Source organism: Ambystoma mexicanum, chromosome 5p (genome assembly GCF_040938575.1).
Source record: "Ambystoma mexicanum isolate Mex_15411 chromosome 5p, UKY_AmexF1_1, whole genome shotgun sequence".
NCBI lineage: Eukaryota > Metazoa > Chordata > Amphibia > Caudata > Ambystomatidae > Ambystoma > Ambystoma mexicanum.
Window position 1 is genome coordinate 166,216,907 of NC_090930.1, and position 13,935 is coordinate 166,230,841.

The following is a 13,935-nucleotide window of genomic DNA, read 5'->3' on the forward strand; positions in this document are numbered from 1 at the left end:
TAATTCGCCTCGTAAGACTCGATGGAATAACGTGGTTCTTTTGTTTTCTGGCCACCCAGCTTTGGCAACCAGTCTGTTGAAGGTAGCAATGTACATTAACAAGTCCTGATTCCCCTGTTGGAGGGACAAGAGTTCATTGTCTACTGCTTGTTCCTGGGTATGGCGAGCAAAACGTTTTTCCATTTCTCTCTGGAACCCCCCAAAGTCATGTAATAGAGGATCGTCATGGTTTACCAACGGCACTGACCAATCTGCTGCACTACCACTCAGGTATGATAAGACAAAAGCTACCCGAGCTTGGTCGTTTGGAAATGCTCCAGTCCTACAAAGAAAATGAAGGCGGCACTGATTGATGAATGCCGCATACTTCCGTGGGTCACCTGAGAACCTTTCTGGTGGTGCCTCGTGCACTGTTCCAGGTAACGAGATCTGTACCGGAGTGGGTGGTATGGTGGGGTTTTGCATCGTTGGATTGCTTCCAGGTAGAGGCGTCTGTCCTGCCTGTGATTGCAAGTATTGCCTGCTAATCTCTTCAGTGCATTCTTTGGTCACTATTAGGTCTCTCCGGAGGGCATTATTCTCTTGCCGGGCAGAATGAACCTCATCATGAAGCTCTCCTAGTAATTGGGCCAATTGGTCCATTTCTGATGTCTCCATGGCGCCCAGGTGGATTTGTTATGGTAGGCTCTGCGTTCTGTTACGCTCACCTGGTATCCACAGGTACGCCACTCAGCTGGGTTACTCGCTGGTATGCTTCTCAGCTTTGCCCTGATCTGGTCTGCGGGGAAGGTTCTGCCTTGTGGTAGAATTAGGCGTGCTCTCCGTCTTGCCTTCTTTGCAGGGACGCACTGTCTTTCATGGGCGAGTGCGGTCCAGTTACTTCACTGACGCCGGCCCGTTTGATATTGTTCAGGTAGGTCTTATTGCTGTTCTTTAGTTTTGTTGCTATCCTGCATGCCTTTCTTTGTTTAAAATGTCTCTTTTTTCTCCCTTAGGTATGCGGAGCTTCAGCGCGGCGAACTGGCTTGGTTGAGCCCTGCTGGTAAATTATGGCGCATTAAGTAATGATGCGGTAAGTAAACGCTAGGTGCAGTGCTGTGAAGTCTTGCCTTTGCTAACCTGTGTTTTCCTTCCTTGTAGGTCGTGGTGTTCTTCAGCACGAGTGGAATGTCCGGAATGGTGCCAGCCGAGAGGCGACCAGCCAGGTAAGCCTTTTGAGCAGTTGGTAATTTGTAAATGTCTCTACTGCTTTCTTTAATGTTGCCTCTATCTTCCTCTTTCAGGTCGTTCTGTCCAGGAGGTGTGCAGATTCGAGGAAGCTGTTCTCAGTAGCTGCGAGTGTTTAAAGATGAAGACTGCAGGTAAGATGCTACTGCTAATGATGTTCCTTTTGTCTCTTTGCAGGTTCTGCTTCTCCGAGGTTCGAGGGAATAGCTGGACACTGTGAGCGTCACGTTGCAAGCTGCAAAGTAACGCGAAGCGTGTTGTCTTGCTCGGGTGTGGTTTAAATAGCCCCAACAAAATAGTCCAGGTAAAGTAGTCCCTAGGCTGCCACACCCAAAACACTAGACCCCATAGCTTGGTTCATAGGAACCAATCTATGTGGATGCCTCCATGTTAGCTGACAATACAATAAAGTAGTTCCCAAGCACATTGTTTTTCATAGTATATGAGCCTGGCGCCATAGGTGCCAGGACTGGCCCCATGAGGGTTATTGAAGAGGGTGACAGGCTCTAGAGGCCCGAGACCTGACTCCACCTGGCCAATGGGTTTGCCAGAGTTGGTTTTGGGCGAGGGTAGTGACAACAATACTTGCATGCATTAAAGAGCTGTCTTTCTGCAATTTGTGCAATTTGTTATTGTTTCCTGGATTTATTGGAGTCAAACACGTTTAAACACGAGGCCACTATTGTACCATCTACACAAGAACTGGAGGGAAGACTCCCAGAACTTCAAGGTGGTGATTCCAGTTTTGGAAACTGAGGAACAGTCTGAACTGGTGGCCCTGCGGTTATGAACTGTTCAGAGACTTTCCACTCAAGCAGCCCTTGCTGATCATTGTTACTACCGATGCCCACGTGGTCGAGTGGGGAGCAGTGACGGAAGAGCAGTCACCAAGAAAAATAGATAAGCAGCAACTTGCCCTAGAATTGGGAACTTGGGCCGAGCAAAATCTAACAGACATTAAGACTGTTAACATAAAAGGAAAGGACAATCTGGAAGCCGATGGTCTGAGCTGGAAACTATTTCCATCTGCTTCTTGGGAGCTCAATCTCCGCCAGAGGTTTGGGATACCGGAACTGGACCTCTTTGCTGCCTCAGAAAATGCCAAACATCTTGGTTTTGTTCTTACTTCCCTGGCAAAGGGGCTTGAGCGCCGGATAAAATGGTCATAAAAAGGCTGAAAGGGCTTCTCTATCCCTTCCCTCCTCTTTGATTGCTCCAGAAATGTATTGTCTTTTTTTCATTTTTATTGCATCAATTAGTTTCCAAGAAAACTTTAAATGCACCATACAAAATCAGTAAGATAAGAAAAAAAATTACAACAACTATATAGGAAGGAAAAGCAATAAAAAAAAAAAGGACCAGATAACTAAATATCCAATTTTGTAAAAATCACTCTCACAAAGTTCAACAAAGCCAAAGTCAAGGATACTTTTCCTCCCCATCTTAAGATTGACCACCTCTCCTGCGGAGATATAGTGCTAAAATTTTGGAAGTGAGTTCCCAACCATTTTTCTCTGGACCCTGAAAGGGTAGCACAGTTCATCACCAGGTGCTGTATGGTTTCAACCTCCTGTCCACAGCAGCGACACGACAGACTTCGTTCCTCCCCCTTTTTAGTTCTCCTACCTAAACCTTCTCTTGTGTGGAGGAGATTTAGGCGGAATCTTAGAAAGTGTTGCCTTTCTATACAAGAGGGGAATTTGTGCAGATAGGGAAGCACGGCACCTCTACAGTAATGTTCGTCCATGCCCTGGGTTATAGACGGTAAAGCACTAAGCCTGTCCAAAGTGACTATCCAGTCCCAATCCAAAAGTTTCTTCTTTACCCTGAGCGGATTTTGCATAAGGTTATCAGTGTATAGGGCTATGTTGTTCAGAATGTCTATGCAAGTTGACTGCCATATGTTTAAATCTGGAATCTGTTTGCTGGTCAGTGCTTCATTAAAGGCCAGAAAACCACTTCTTTCCTGAGGGTGCAGACATTTGCCATAGAGGGTCAGTGATTTCCAGACCATGGAAATGTAGAATGAGGTCCAACCCAATTCTTTCTGCACACTTTAGATGGGAGTGGATGTTGGTAAACTCAACACTCTTTTCCAAAATAAGCCCTCCAACAGACTCCATACCTCTGGGGCGAGAAAAAAATGAGCCTCATCGTCGTAGATCAGGACAGGCGATACTTTCAGTTTGTAAAAATCTATGAGTGGTCGGACGGAAAACGAACAATAGCGTCGCTTAATTAAGAGTGCTTAAGATGCTAGGTTCATGACTTAACTTCTAACTCTTACGACGCCCGGACCATCTTGGATACTGTTGTTTAAGGTTATTCCAGGGTAAACCATGGCCGGGACCACAGGTACAGCTTCCCCCGACAAATACCACCTAAGATTTTTGACACTAGTAGTTGGACCTAGTCTCAGAATCTTTGATTTCTTCGGATTAATTCGGAGACCATTTTCCTGTATGCACAGCTCTAGTGCATTTAGTTGTCGCTGAAGACCTATTGCAGTCTGATCTAATAGGAGAAGGTAATCTGTGAACAAAAGCCTTCCCAAGGAGGTCCCCATGATCTTAGGGGGGAAACATCTCACTGCTCCGAAGGCTTCCTGCATGTCAGATATGAAAAGACAAAATACCGCCGGTGCCAGCCGACATCCCTGTTTCAGCCCCTTCTGAGCCTCCACGCTGCTTGAGAGGGTCCCTGTCTGTCCATCCTGACTCTAAGAGTTGTACCATTGTGTAGTGCCTCCAAGGGCTCTCTCAGATTGTTCGGACAACCCCATTTCCTCAATTTGTGCCACAGAATAGACAGAGTCGAACGCCTGTTCCAAGTCTATGGACGCAATGTAGATGGACTTGCATTTTTTTCCCTTAACCAGGCATTTCAGTATGTTGATAATTAGGACATTCAAAGATGTCCCAATACCCTTGCGAAAACCCGATTGCCAAGGGTCTAGATGGTTTGTCAGCCGACTCCAGTCGTTCAAGTGTTTCAGGACCACTGCAGCAAATATTTTTCCCATGATGTCCAAGAGGGCGATCGGTCTGTAGTTCGCAGGCACAGACCTGTCTCCCTTCTTGAAAATCGGTGCGACTATGGACGTTGTCCAAGATTGGGGTATCCTTTTTAATCTTTTTATGTCATTAAACAAAATGAACATTAAGGAAGCCCATTTCTCCGGATCTTTCTTGAGAATGTCATTCGTGAGGCCATCCGGCCCAGCGGCCCTATAAGAGTTTGAGTTGTTAATAAGGTCCACAATGTCCTGTTTCCCGAATTCAATGTCCCAGGGCTCATCCGAGAGTAGAGGTTTTTGTGGACCGCAGACTTTCCCCGTAGAATAGAGATTCCGAAAATGAGCCTCCCAAGCTGTTGATGCTATGGGATTTACAATTTTTGAGTCAGGGGGCGTACATGTATCGTTGATCAATTTCCAAATACCGGTGATGTTTTTAGTAGTTATCGCTGGTATTTGTGTTGAAAGAGCCAGTTTCTATAGTTGTTTCTACTTTTTTTGTACAGGAGTAGATCGACTGGTGTATTGGAATTTACAAAACGCCTCCTGGCTTTTCGTACAGCTTTTATTTTGGCAGCTACTTGATCATAGTTGTGCCGAGTAATTTGATGACTTCCCTTGGCTGCCACCTTTGTACGGAAGATCTTTAGTACATCGGTTTATTCAATGAGGTTTGCACTTTGGTCCTGATCATCAGATTTTAGCTTCATTAAGGAGTCCAGAGCCAGGCCCATCTCTTTTCTCCCCATGCAGAGTCTATTCCCCCCCGGGACCAACTCAAGAAGGTGGATTGGTAAGTGTTGAGCAGGTGTAGTAGACAGCTTAACCCAGGCCTCACTTTCGAGTTCCAGAATATTATGGTCACTCTGTGTCGTGGGGACCACTTTCAAAGAGGTTAGTTTCCCCATAAGATTCTCTGTTACGAAAAAGTAGTCCAGCGTGCTAGTTTGATTAGCACGTTTCCAAGTTGAGGCAGCCGGTTGGTTGCCCCACAAATTTCCATTTACCATCTGAATGTTCCTACATGTAAGTTCTTTCTCAAGGTTAACTCCTCTTATCATATTTTTTGTGGCAAACAGAGGCAAGAACTCAATCTTACTCCGCATTTTCTCATAACATTCCATATTAAAGTCTCCACGGAGTAAGATCTCCAGTTCCGGGCACTCAATCCTGGCATCATCTATGACTTTCAAGAGAACTTCCATAAATCTGTCCTCTTGACTTGCTGTAGGTCCCCTGTACACGTTGCATATACGCGACTGCCATTCTTGAACATGATTTGTGGCATTGGTCGAAATTAGGACTGTGGTAAACTGGGTCCACAGGTTCTTGTTTATTGAAGAAAGCACCTTTAAGCCACTTGTGCGCTTTATCCCCAGTAAGAACCTGAGCTAGGTCTCCCTTTCGGACCCTTTTTAGCTGGGTTTAAAAATAGTTCGAACCTATCTAAGAGTGGAAGGTCGCACAGCCAAGTTTCCTGCAGGCAAAAAAGATCCTAGATGGTTAGGTCTACTGCTAAGTTTCCAAGCAGATGCGAATAGCCCCTTGTGTTCCAACTCATGATTTTTATCCCTTTTAATGAGGATCTGTTTTGGACACCCAGGGGGTGCTGATGGCATTATGATTTGGCTGCTAAGAACCCGGCCAACCAACTCCAATCCTCTAAGCTGTTCTCAGGGTTCGGCCCAGATTTATCCAAGTGAGTGCACACATAAGCACCTCTGTGAAATGTATTGTCAAAATCTGGGACTCAGTAGCAGAAGATTTTCTAATTGCCCCTGTTTGGCCTTGCAGGTCCTGGTTCCCTCTGTTCCTGGATATGATATGATATGATAGGTTATTTATAACATGCTTAATATCCAGAGGTTTCTAAGCGCGACCTGGGGAATCGAACCGGTGGTGCTCCGTGCCGACTTGCTTCCTGTAACGCTCACCTGATTCCCGTAGAGGCCCCGGTCTTGACTGGGCGTATACCGTATCTTCAAAGGTGATGTGTAACACACGGCTGGCTCTTTGGGCTGGACCTCTGTGCACTGTATGTCTGACTCGAAGGGTAAGATGTCTGCAGATAGAAAATATGGGATTAAGGAACTGGGTTATTGAATGTCTCTCTCTTCTTCCCTTTCTCTTCTCCTGTAGAACCCCAAAGGTTAACGCTCTCACCTTAGGTGAGTGAACGCCGTGCTCTCCATCTGCCTCGGGGCAGGGTGCTGTAACCAGTTTCTTCACTGGATAAGGGGAGCAGGCCTCTTGACTTCAGAGGACTGCTGTCCGTCGTTTACTGCACGAACGGTAAGTTTCGAGTAATTCTAATGTCTTTAAAGTCTTTAGTAATGATGTTTCTTGTTTTGCAGGGTTCCGGCGATGGCGGATGACGGGCTGAAGTGAGTTGAAGATGGAGCCCGTGTGATGAATAGAAGCGCCTGGAAGCACGTAAGTAAGCGCTTGTTGCCTGCTTCACGATGCGCTCTACCTGTCTTTTTATTTTGCAGGTACAAGTTCGGAGCGGCTGCAGGGTGCCGGAATACCCACTGGGTTAGATGTGGAAAGGAGTAATGGCACGTGAGTATTAAAGTTCCCCAATGTCTTTAAACGCACCTTGTTTTGTCTTTCAGATGCGGGATGCAGCGCCGAAGGCCTCCGGAGCGTGCGAAGAGTTGGTGAGCTTTTGTCTTTCAGATGCCGGAATGCAGTGTGACGACCTCCGGAGCGCACGAAGAGTAGGTAAGCCTTTGTCTTTCAGATGCCGGAATGCAGCGCGAGGCGTTGGTGACAGCCGATGGACCAGGTAAGTGAAGAGCTGTCACTGAAGACCGTAATGCTAACCTGTTCTTTCTTGTCTTTATAGGTGTTGCTGAAGACTGGATTCAGGATGGTAAGCCTTTTTCCTTAGGCCCAGGATCAGATGCAGAAGACACGATGAGCGTTCTGCTGCAGAGGATGCAGAATAACGCAAAGCAAGATTCATCCATCGGGTGTGGTTTAAATAGCCTCCTGTAGTGCTTAGGTGTCTCCTTCCACAGCCACGCCTAGGTAAGAAAAGAGTTCCTGCTTTCCAGAAGAGTTCCAGTGTTCTGAATCTAGGGAGTGGCTCCTGCCCCACCCAACAGGAAAAGTAGTTCCAAACAGAAGAGGATCAGAGGCTCAACTGGCAGGCAAGCAAGCAGCATGGTCTGCTGCAGGTAAGTCCACCCAAGCATTATGAGCCCGGCGCTTCCAGCGCTGGAACTGGGCATATTTATGAGCCTGGTGCCACTGGCGCCAGGACTGGGTCCAAAAGGTCCCAATTGGGACTGGTTGGCACACGGAACCTGGGTTATGGATCTGCTTCCAAGGGAGTTGGGAAAACCCTGACCTTTTGGAAGCAGAAATCATGACAGTACCCCCCCTCAAGGCCCCTCCCAAACCGGGCTTCTCAGGGGGTTTTGGCTTGTCAGGAAATGTTTGGTGAAATCATTTGATTAGGCGAGGAGCGTGGACATATTCAGCAGGTTCCCAGGATCTCTCTTGGGGGCCGTAGCCTTTCCAGTCAATTAGGTAAAATAGTTTAGATTTGGAGATCTTGGAGTCCAGAATGCTTTTGACTTCAAACTCGAGTTCTCCATCAACTAGGATAGGTTTTGGAGATTTAGTTAGTCGGGTTTGAGGTTGCACGGGTTTTAATAGAGAGACGTGGAAGACCGGATGTATCTTCATGTGCGGGGGCAAGTCCAACTTGACCGCTACTGGGTTTACTATGGTAGTGATGGAATAGGGACAAAGGTATCTTGGGTTGAATGTGCGTGGCCCTTTTAGAGGTAGATATTTGGTGGATAACCAGACTTGATCCCCTACTTGATATTGAGGGGCTTCCTTCCGATGTTGATCTGCTCCTTTCTTGTATTGTTCTTTAGCCCTTTGAAGGTGAGAAACAGCTTCCTTAAAGGCTTGGGTGATTGTAGAATGCAGGTAGTCTACTGCTGGTGTTTCAAGATCTTGGAGGGGATCCAACTCCGAGGTTCGAGGGTGACTGCCGTACAAAAGAAAAAACGGGGTTTTCCCAGTTCCCGAATGGACAGTTATTGTAGGCATATTCGGCTATCCAAAGGATGTCTTTCCAAGTTTTTTCAGTTTGTTGCAGCATGCAGTGTAAATACTGTTCCAGAGTTTGATTGGTCCTCTCGGTTTGTCCGTCGGTCTGAGGGTGGTGACTGGTCGATAGTCTCACATCAATTTGAGCCGACCGACAGCAACTTCGCCAAAAATGAGAAATAAATTGACTACCTCGATCCGAAATTAGAACGGAAGGAAAACCGTGCAGTCGGACGATGTTTTCGAGAAATTCTCGGGCCAGAGTTGCTGCTGTTGGCAAGCCTTTGAGCGGAATGAAATGCGCCATTTTGGAGAATAAGTCCACGATTACTAGAATCGTATTGTATCCGGAGCATGGAGGTAGATCGGTGATGAAGTCCATAGAAAGCGTATGCCAAGGGCGAGGTGGGATGTCAATAGGGCGTAAGAGGCCTGCTGGTCTTTCCTTTTGACTCTTGTTTTGGGCGCATACTCCACAGGACATTATAAAGTCTCTGATATCTTTTTTCCAAGACGGCCACCAGAAGTAGCGCTTGATCTTTTCTGAGGTCTTGGCCATACCGGGATGTCCTTCCATTAAAGAATCGTGATAACAAGAGATTACTTTTTTCTGTAAATCTGTGCTGGGTAGGTATAATCGTTCTTGGAAATACAATAAGTTGTCCTTTACTGCAAAGTCCTTTCCCTGCAGATGCCAATTCTGTATGTCTGAGTTACAAGTTGCCTGGCTTTATCCTTAACTTCCTCTATGGATTCTGTGGCGATTACACCCAGAATTCTTTGTTCGGGAATGATTGGTACAGGTTTAGGGTTGATCAAGTGTTCTTCCACTCCCATCCGAGAAAGGGCATCAGCTTTACCGTTCTTTGTACCAGGTCGATAGGTAATTATGAAGTCAAACTCGGCAAAGAATAATGCCCAACGGAGTTGTCTAGAGGATTGGGCTTTTGCGGTTTTCAAATATTGCAGGTTTCGGTGATCCGTAATCACAGTAACGGTGTGTCGGGCCCCCAGCAGATAATGCCGCCAAGCCTTAAAGGCAGACTTGATAGCCAGAAGTTCCTTGTCAGTAATCGTGTAATTGATTTCAGGAGGCGAGAATTTGCGGGACCAAAATGCCACGGGATGCAACTGATTGGTTACCGGGTCCTTTTGTGATAGAACTGTCCCCATGGCAAGGCTTGAAGCATCAGTTTCCACGATGTAGGGGAGTTCGGGGCGAGGGTGTTTTAAGATTGGTGCAGAGATAAATTTAGTCTTCAAATTCTGGAAAGCTTGTTCCGCCTCGGTAGACCATTCAAAACGTTTGTTTTTCTTTAACAAGGCAGTGATGGGCTGGACTATTCGAGAGAATTCGGGGATAAACCTGCGGTAAAAGTTAGCGAAGCCTAACATGCTTTGCACACCTTTTACGGAGGATGGTGATGGCCATTTGAGAACTGCATCGACCTTCTTTGAATCCATACGCACTCCGCCAGGTGATAATATGAATCCCAAGAATTCAACTTCAGTCACGTTGAAAACACATTTTTCCAACTTAGCGAAAAGTTTGTGTTGACGCAATCTTTCGAGGACCATTTTCACGTGTTTCCGATGTTCAGATTCCGATGAAGAATAAACGAGGATGTCGTCAATGTAAACAACAACACACACATCTATGAGCTCCCTGAGGACATCGTTCATAAAATATTGAAAGGCGGCCGGGGCATTGCAAAGTCCGAAGGGCATGACCTGATATTCAAATAGCCCATACTTGGTGCGGAAGGCCGTCTTCCATTCATCGCCCTCTTTTACTCGTACCAAGTGGTAAGCTCCTCTAAGATCCAGCTTTGTATATATGCATGCTTTTCTGACTTGGTCCAGGAGTCCAGGGATCAAAGGTAACGGATATCTATTCTTAACGGTGATCTGGTTCAGGGAGCGATAATCTATACAAGTTCTAAGGTCTCCTTCCTTTTTTGGAACGAAGAACAAAGCTGAAGAAGCAGGGGACTTGGAAGGACGAATAAACCCATTTGCCAGGTATTGATCCAGGTATTGTCGAAGGTGAAGGTTCTCAGGCTCGGTGAGGGCATAAATTCTACTACAAGGAGGAGTAGATCCAGGTATTAGGTCTATCTGGCAGTCATAAGACCTATGAGGAGGTAGAGAGTTAGCCTGATCCTTCCGGAAAACATCTTGGTATTCTAGGTATTTGGGAGGTAACTGGGGAGTCTCTGAAGAAATTGCTGCCAGTGCAACACCAGGTGGAGGGTGACAAGTAGAGACACATTCTGGAAACTGGACCGTTCTTGCTCGCCAATCGATCAGAGGATTGTGTTTCTCTAACCAAGGTATTCCTAGAATAATCTGAAACTGAGGGGCCTTGATCACATCGAACACGATCTTCTCATGGTGTCCATCTTGACTTACTAGCGTCACCTCTTGAGTGGTATGCGTTACTGGCCCGGAGGCTATCTCCGTACCATCCACCGTAGTAATGACGTCCTTTACAGCTTTGGGACAAAGAGTTAGATTCATCCTCAAAACCATTTCATGATCCACATAATTGCCGATGGCACCGCTGTCGACGTAAGCTTCAATTGCATGTAATCGATCCGGATTATCAGGGCTAATGAGGACCATAGGTATCACGAAATGCGAGGTCACGGAACTGGTTTTCACGCTCGGCAAGAGGACCTCTATTCTTGTCGGGCGAGGTCGTTTCCCTGCTCAGAGTTTGTAACTTTGGTAACTGCAGCTCCTACTGCCTTCTTGGCAGGTTTCACCGGACAGTCTCGAAGAAAGTGCCCTGAGTTTCTGCAATAGAGGCATAATTGCAACTGTTTTCTCCTTTTCCGCTCCTTTTGTGTTAGAGGACCTTTCAGACCCCCTATTTGCAGGGGTTCCCCGGAGTCTACTCCTTTGGAAGGAGTTGGCGGTTTGGAAAATACTCGAGCATCAAACTTGGAACGATCGGCCTTCCTGTTCTGCTGATCTATTTGAACAACTAAGTCTATATAGTCCGAACAATCTTGTGGGGGATTCACTACTTGGGCTAACACATCTTTGAGCTCTCCACGTAGACCTCTATAAAACAGTGTAATCCTTTTGTCCTCAGGCCATTGAGTTTCCACTATCAGTCTGTTGAAAGACGCAATATAAGCCAAAAGGTCTTGATTACCTTGTCGCAACGAAAGAAGCTCATTGTCCAAGGCCTGCCCCTGTGAATGTCTTGCGAACAGTTTTTCCACACTGAGCTGAAAAGCTTGAAAATCATGTAGGACCGGATGATCTTGATTTACTAGAGGGATCGACCAGTCTGCCGCATTGCCACTAAGGTACGAAAGCACGAAAGCTACTTTAGCTTGATCAGTTGGAAAGGCTGCTGGCCGGCATAAGAAATGCAACCGGCACTGATTGATAAATACTGCAAACCTCTTTGGGTCACCAGAAAATCGTTCGGGCGGAGCCAGAGGTACATTCCCAGGTAGGTTGATCTGCACTGGATTCATAGAGGATGTAGAAGGAAGATTTCCCCGAGATGCGGGTAACGGGGTCTGTCCGGCTTGTGACTGTAGCAATTGTCTAGCAAGATCATCTGTTCGCTCCTTGGAAATAATCAGTTCCCTTCTTAGAGCGTTCGTTTCCTGACGGGCTGCATGCACTTCTGCCCTTAGTTCCCCAAGTAACTGGGCTAGCTGGTCGGTATCCGAGGTTTCCATAGCGCCTGGATGGGAGTTTTGTGGTAGGCTTTGCGTTCTGTAACGCTCACCTGATTCCCGTAGAGGCGCCGGTCTTGACTGGGCGTATACCGTATCTTCAAAGGTGATGTGTAACACACGGCTGGCTCTTTGGGCTGGACCTCTGTGTACTGTATGTCTGACTCGAAGGGTAAGATGTCTGCAGATAGAAAATATGGGATTAAGGAACTGGGTTATTGAATGTCTCTCTCTTCTTCCCTTTCTCTTCTCCTGTAGAACCCCAAAGGTTAACGCTCTCACCTTAGGTAAGTGAACGCCGTGCTCTCCATCTGCCTCGGGGCAGGGTGCTGTAACCAGTTTCTTCACTGGATAAGGGGAGCAGGCCTCTTGACTTCAGAGGACTGCTGTCCATCGTTTACTGCACGAACTGTAAGTTTCGAGTAATTCTAATGTCTTTAAAGTCTTTAGTAATGATGTTTCTTGTTTTGCAGGGTTCCGGCGATGGCGGATGACGGGCTGAAGTGAGTTGAAGATGGAGCCCGTGTGATGAATAGAAGCGCCTGGAAGCACGTAAGTAAGCGCTTGTTGCCTGCTTCACGATGCGCTCTAACTGTCTTTTTATTTTGCAGGTACAAGTTCGGAGCGGCTGCAGGGTGCCGGAATACCCACTGGGTTAGATGTGGAAAGGAGTAATGGCACGTGAGTATTAAAGTTCCCCAATGTCTTTAAACGCACCTTGTTTTGTCTTTCAGATGCGGGATGCAGCGGCGAAGGCCTCCGGAGCGTGCGAAGAGTTGGTAAGCTTTTGTCTTTCAGATGCCGGAATGCAGTGTGAAGACCTCCGGAGCGCACGAAGAGTAGGTAAGCCTTTGTCTTTCAGATGCCGGAATGCAGCGCGAGGCGTTGGTGACAGCCGATGGACCAGGTAAGTGAAGAGCTGTCACTGAAGACCGTAATGCTAACCTGTTCTTTCTTGTCTTTATAGGTGTTGCTGAAGACTGGATTCAGGATGGTAAGCCTTTTTCCTTAGGCCCAGGATCAGATGCAGAAGACACGATGAGCGTTCTGCTGCAGAGGATGCAGAATAACGCAAAGCAAGATTCATCCATCGGGTGTGGTTTAAATAGCCTCCTGTAGTGCTTAGGTGTCTCCTTCCACAGCCACGCCTAGGTAAGAAAAGAGTTCCTGCTTTCCAGAAGAGTTCCAGTGTTCTGAATCTAGGGAGTGGCTCCTGCCCCACCCAACAGGAAAAGTAGTTCCAAACAGAAGAGGATCAGAGGCTCAACTGGCAGGCAAGTAAGCAGCATGGTCTGCTGCAGGTAAGTCCACCCAAGCATTATGAGCCCGGCGCTTCCAGCGCTGGGACTGGGCATATTTATGAGCCTGGTGCCACTGGTGCCAGGACTGGGTCCAAAAGGTCCCAATTGGGACTGGTTGGCACTCGGAACCTGGGTTATGGATCTGCTTCCATGGGAGTTGGGAAAACCCTGACCTTTTGGAAGCAGAAATCATGACACTTCCAAGGCGAGCACGTTGCCCCTGAGATATCCTCCCAAGACAATCTAGCTGTGTTGCCGAAGGTTCCTCTTCCAGGCACTCCCAATCCTATTTTTGGATTTCAAGAGGAGGTAAACCTGCAGAGACCAATATGGGGGCCTGGAAATCGAGAGGAAAACCTTTCACTGTGGACAGATCTGGTACTATACAGAATTCCGGCAGTCTTTTTGTGACATTTGGGTCATACATGCCAACATTCTGTGACCAGAAATCGGTAGGAATCTTAAAGTTTCAAAAATAGTAAGTAGCATAATGATGAAATCACAGGAAATGATATCACATATATTTTACCCAATGAAATGACAAAGCAATACATCTGGGGGTTAACAGCCGCCGATTATCACGAGATGGCCAGGCAGCAAGGAGCTGAAACAAGAAATA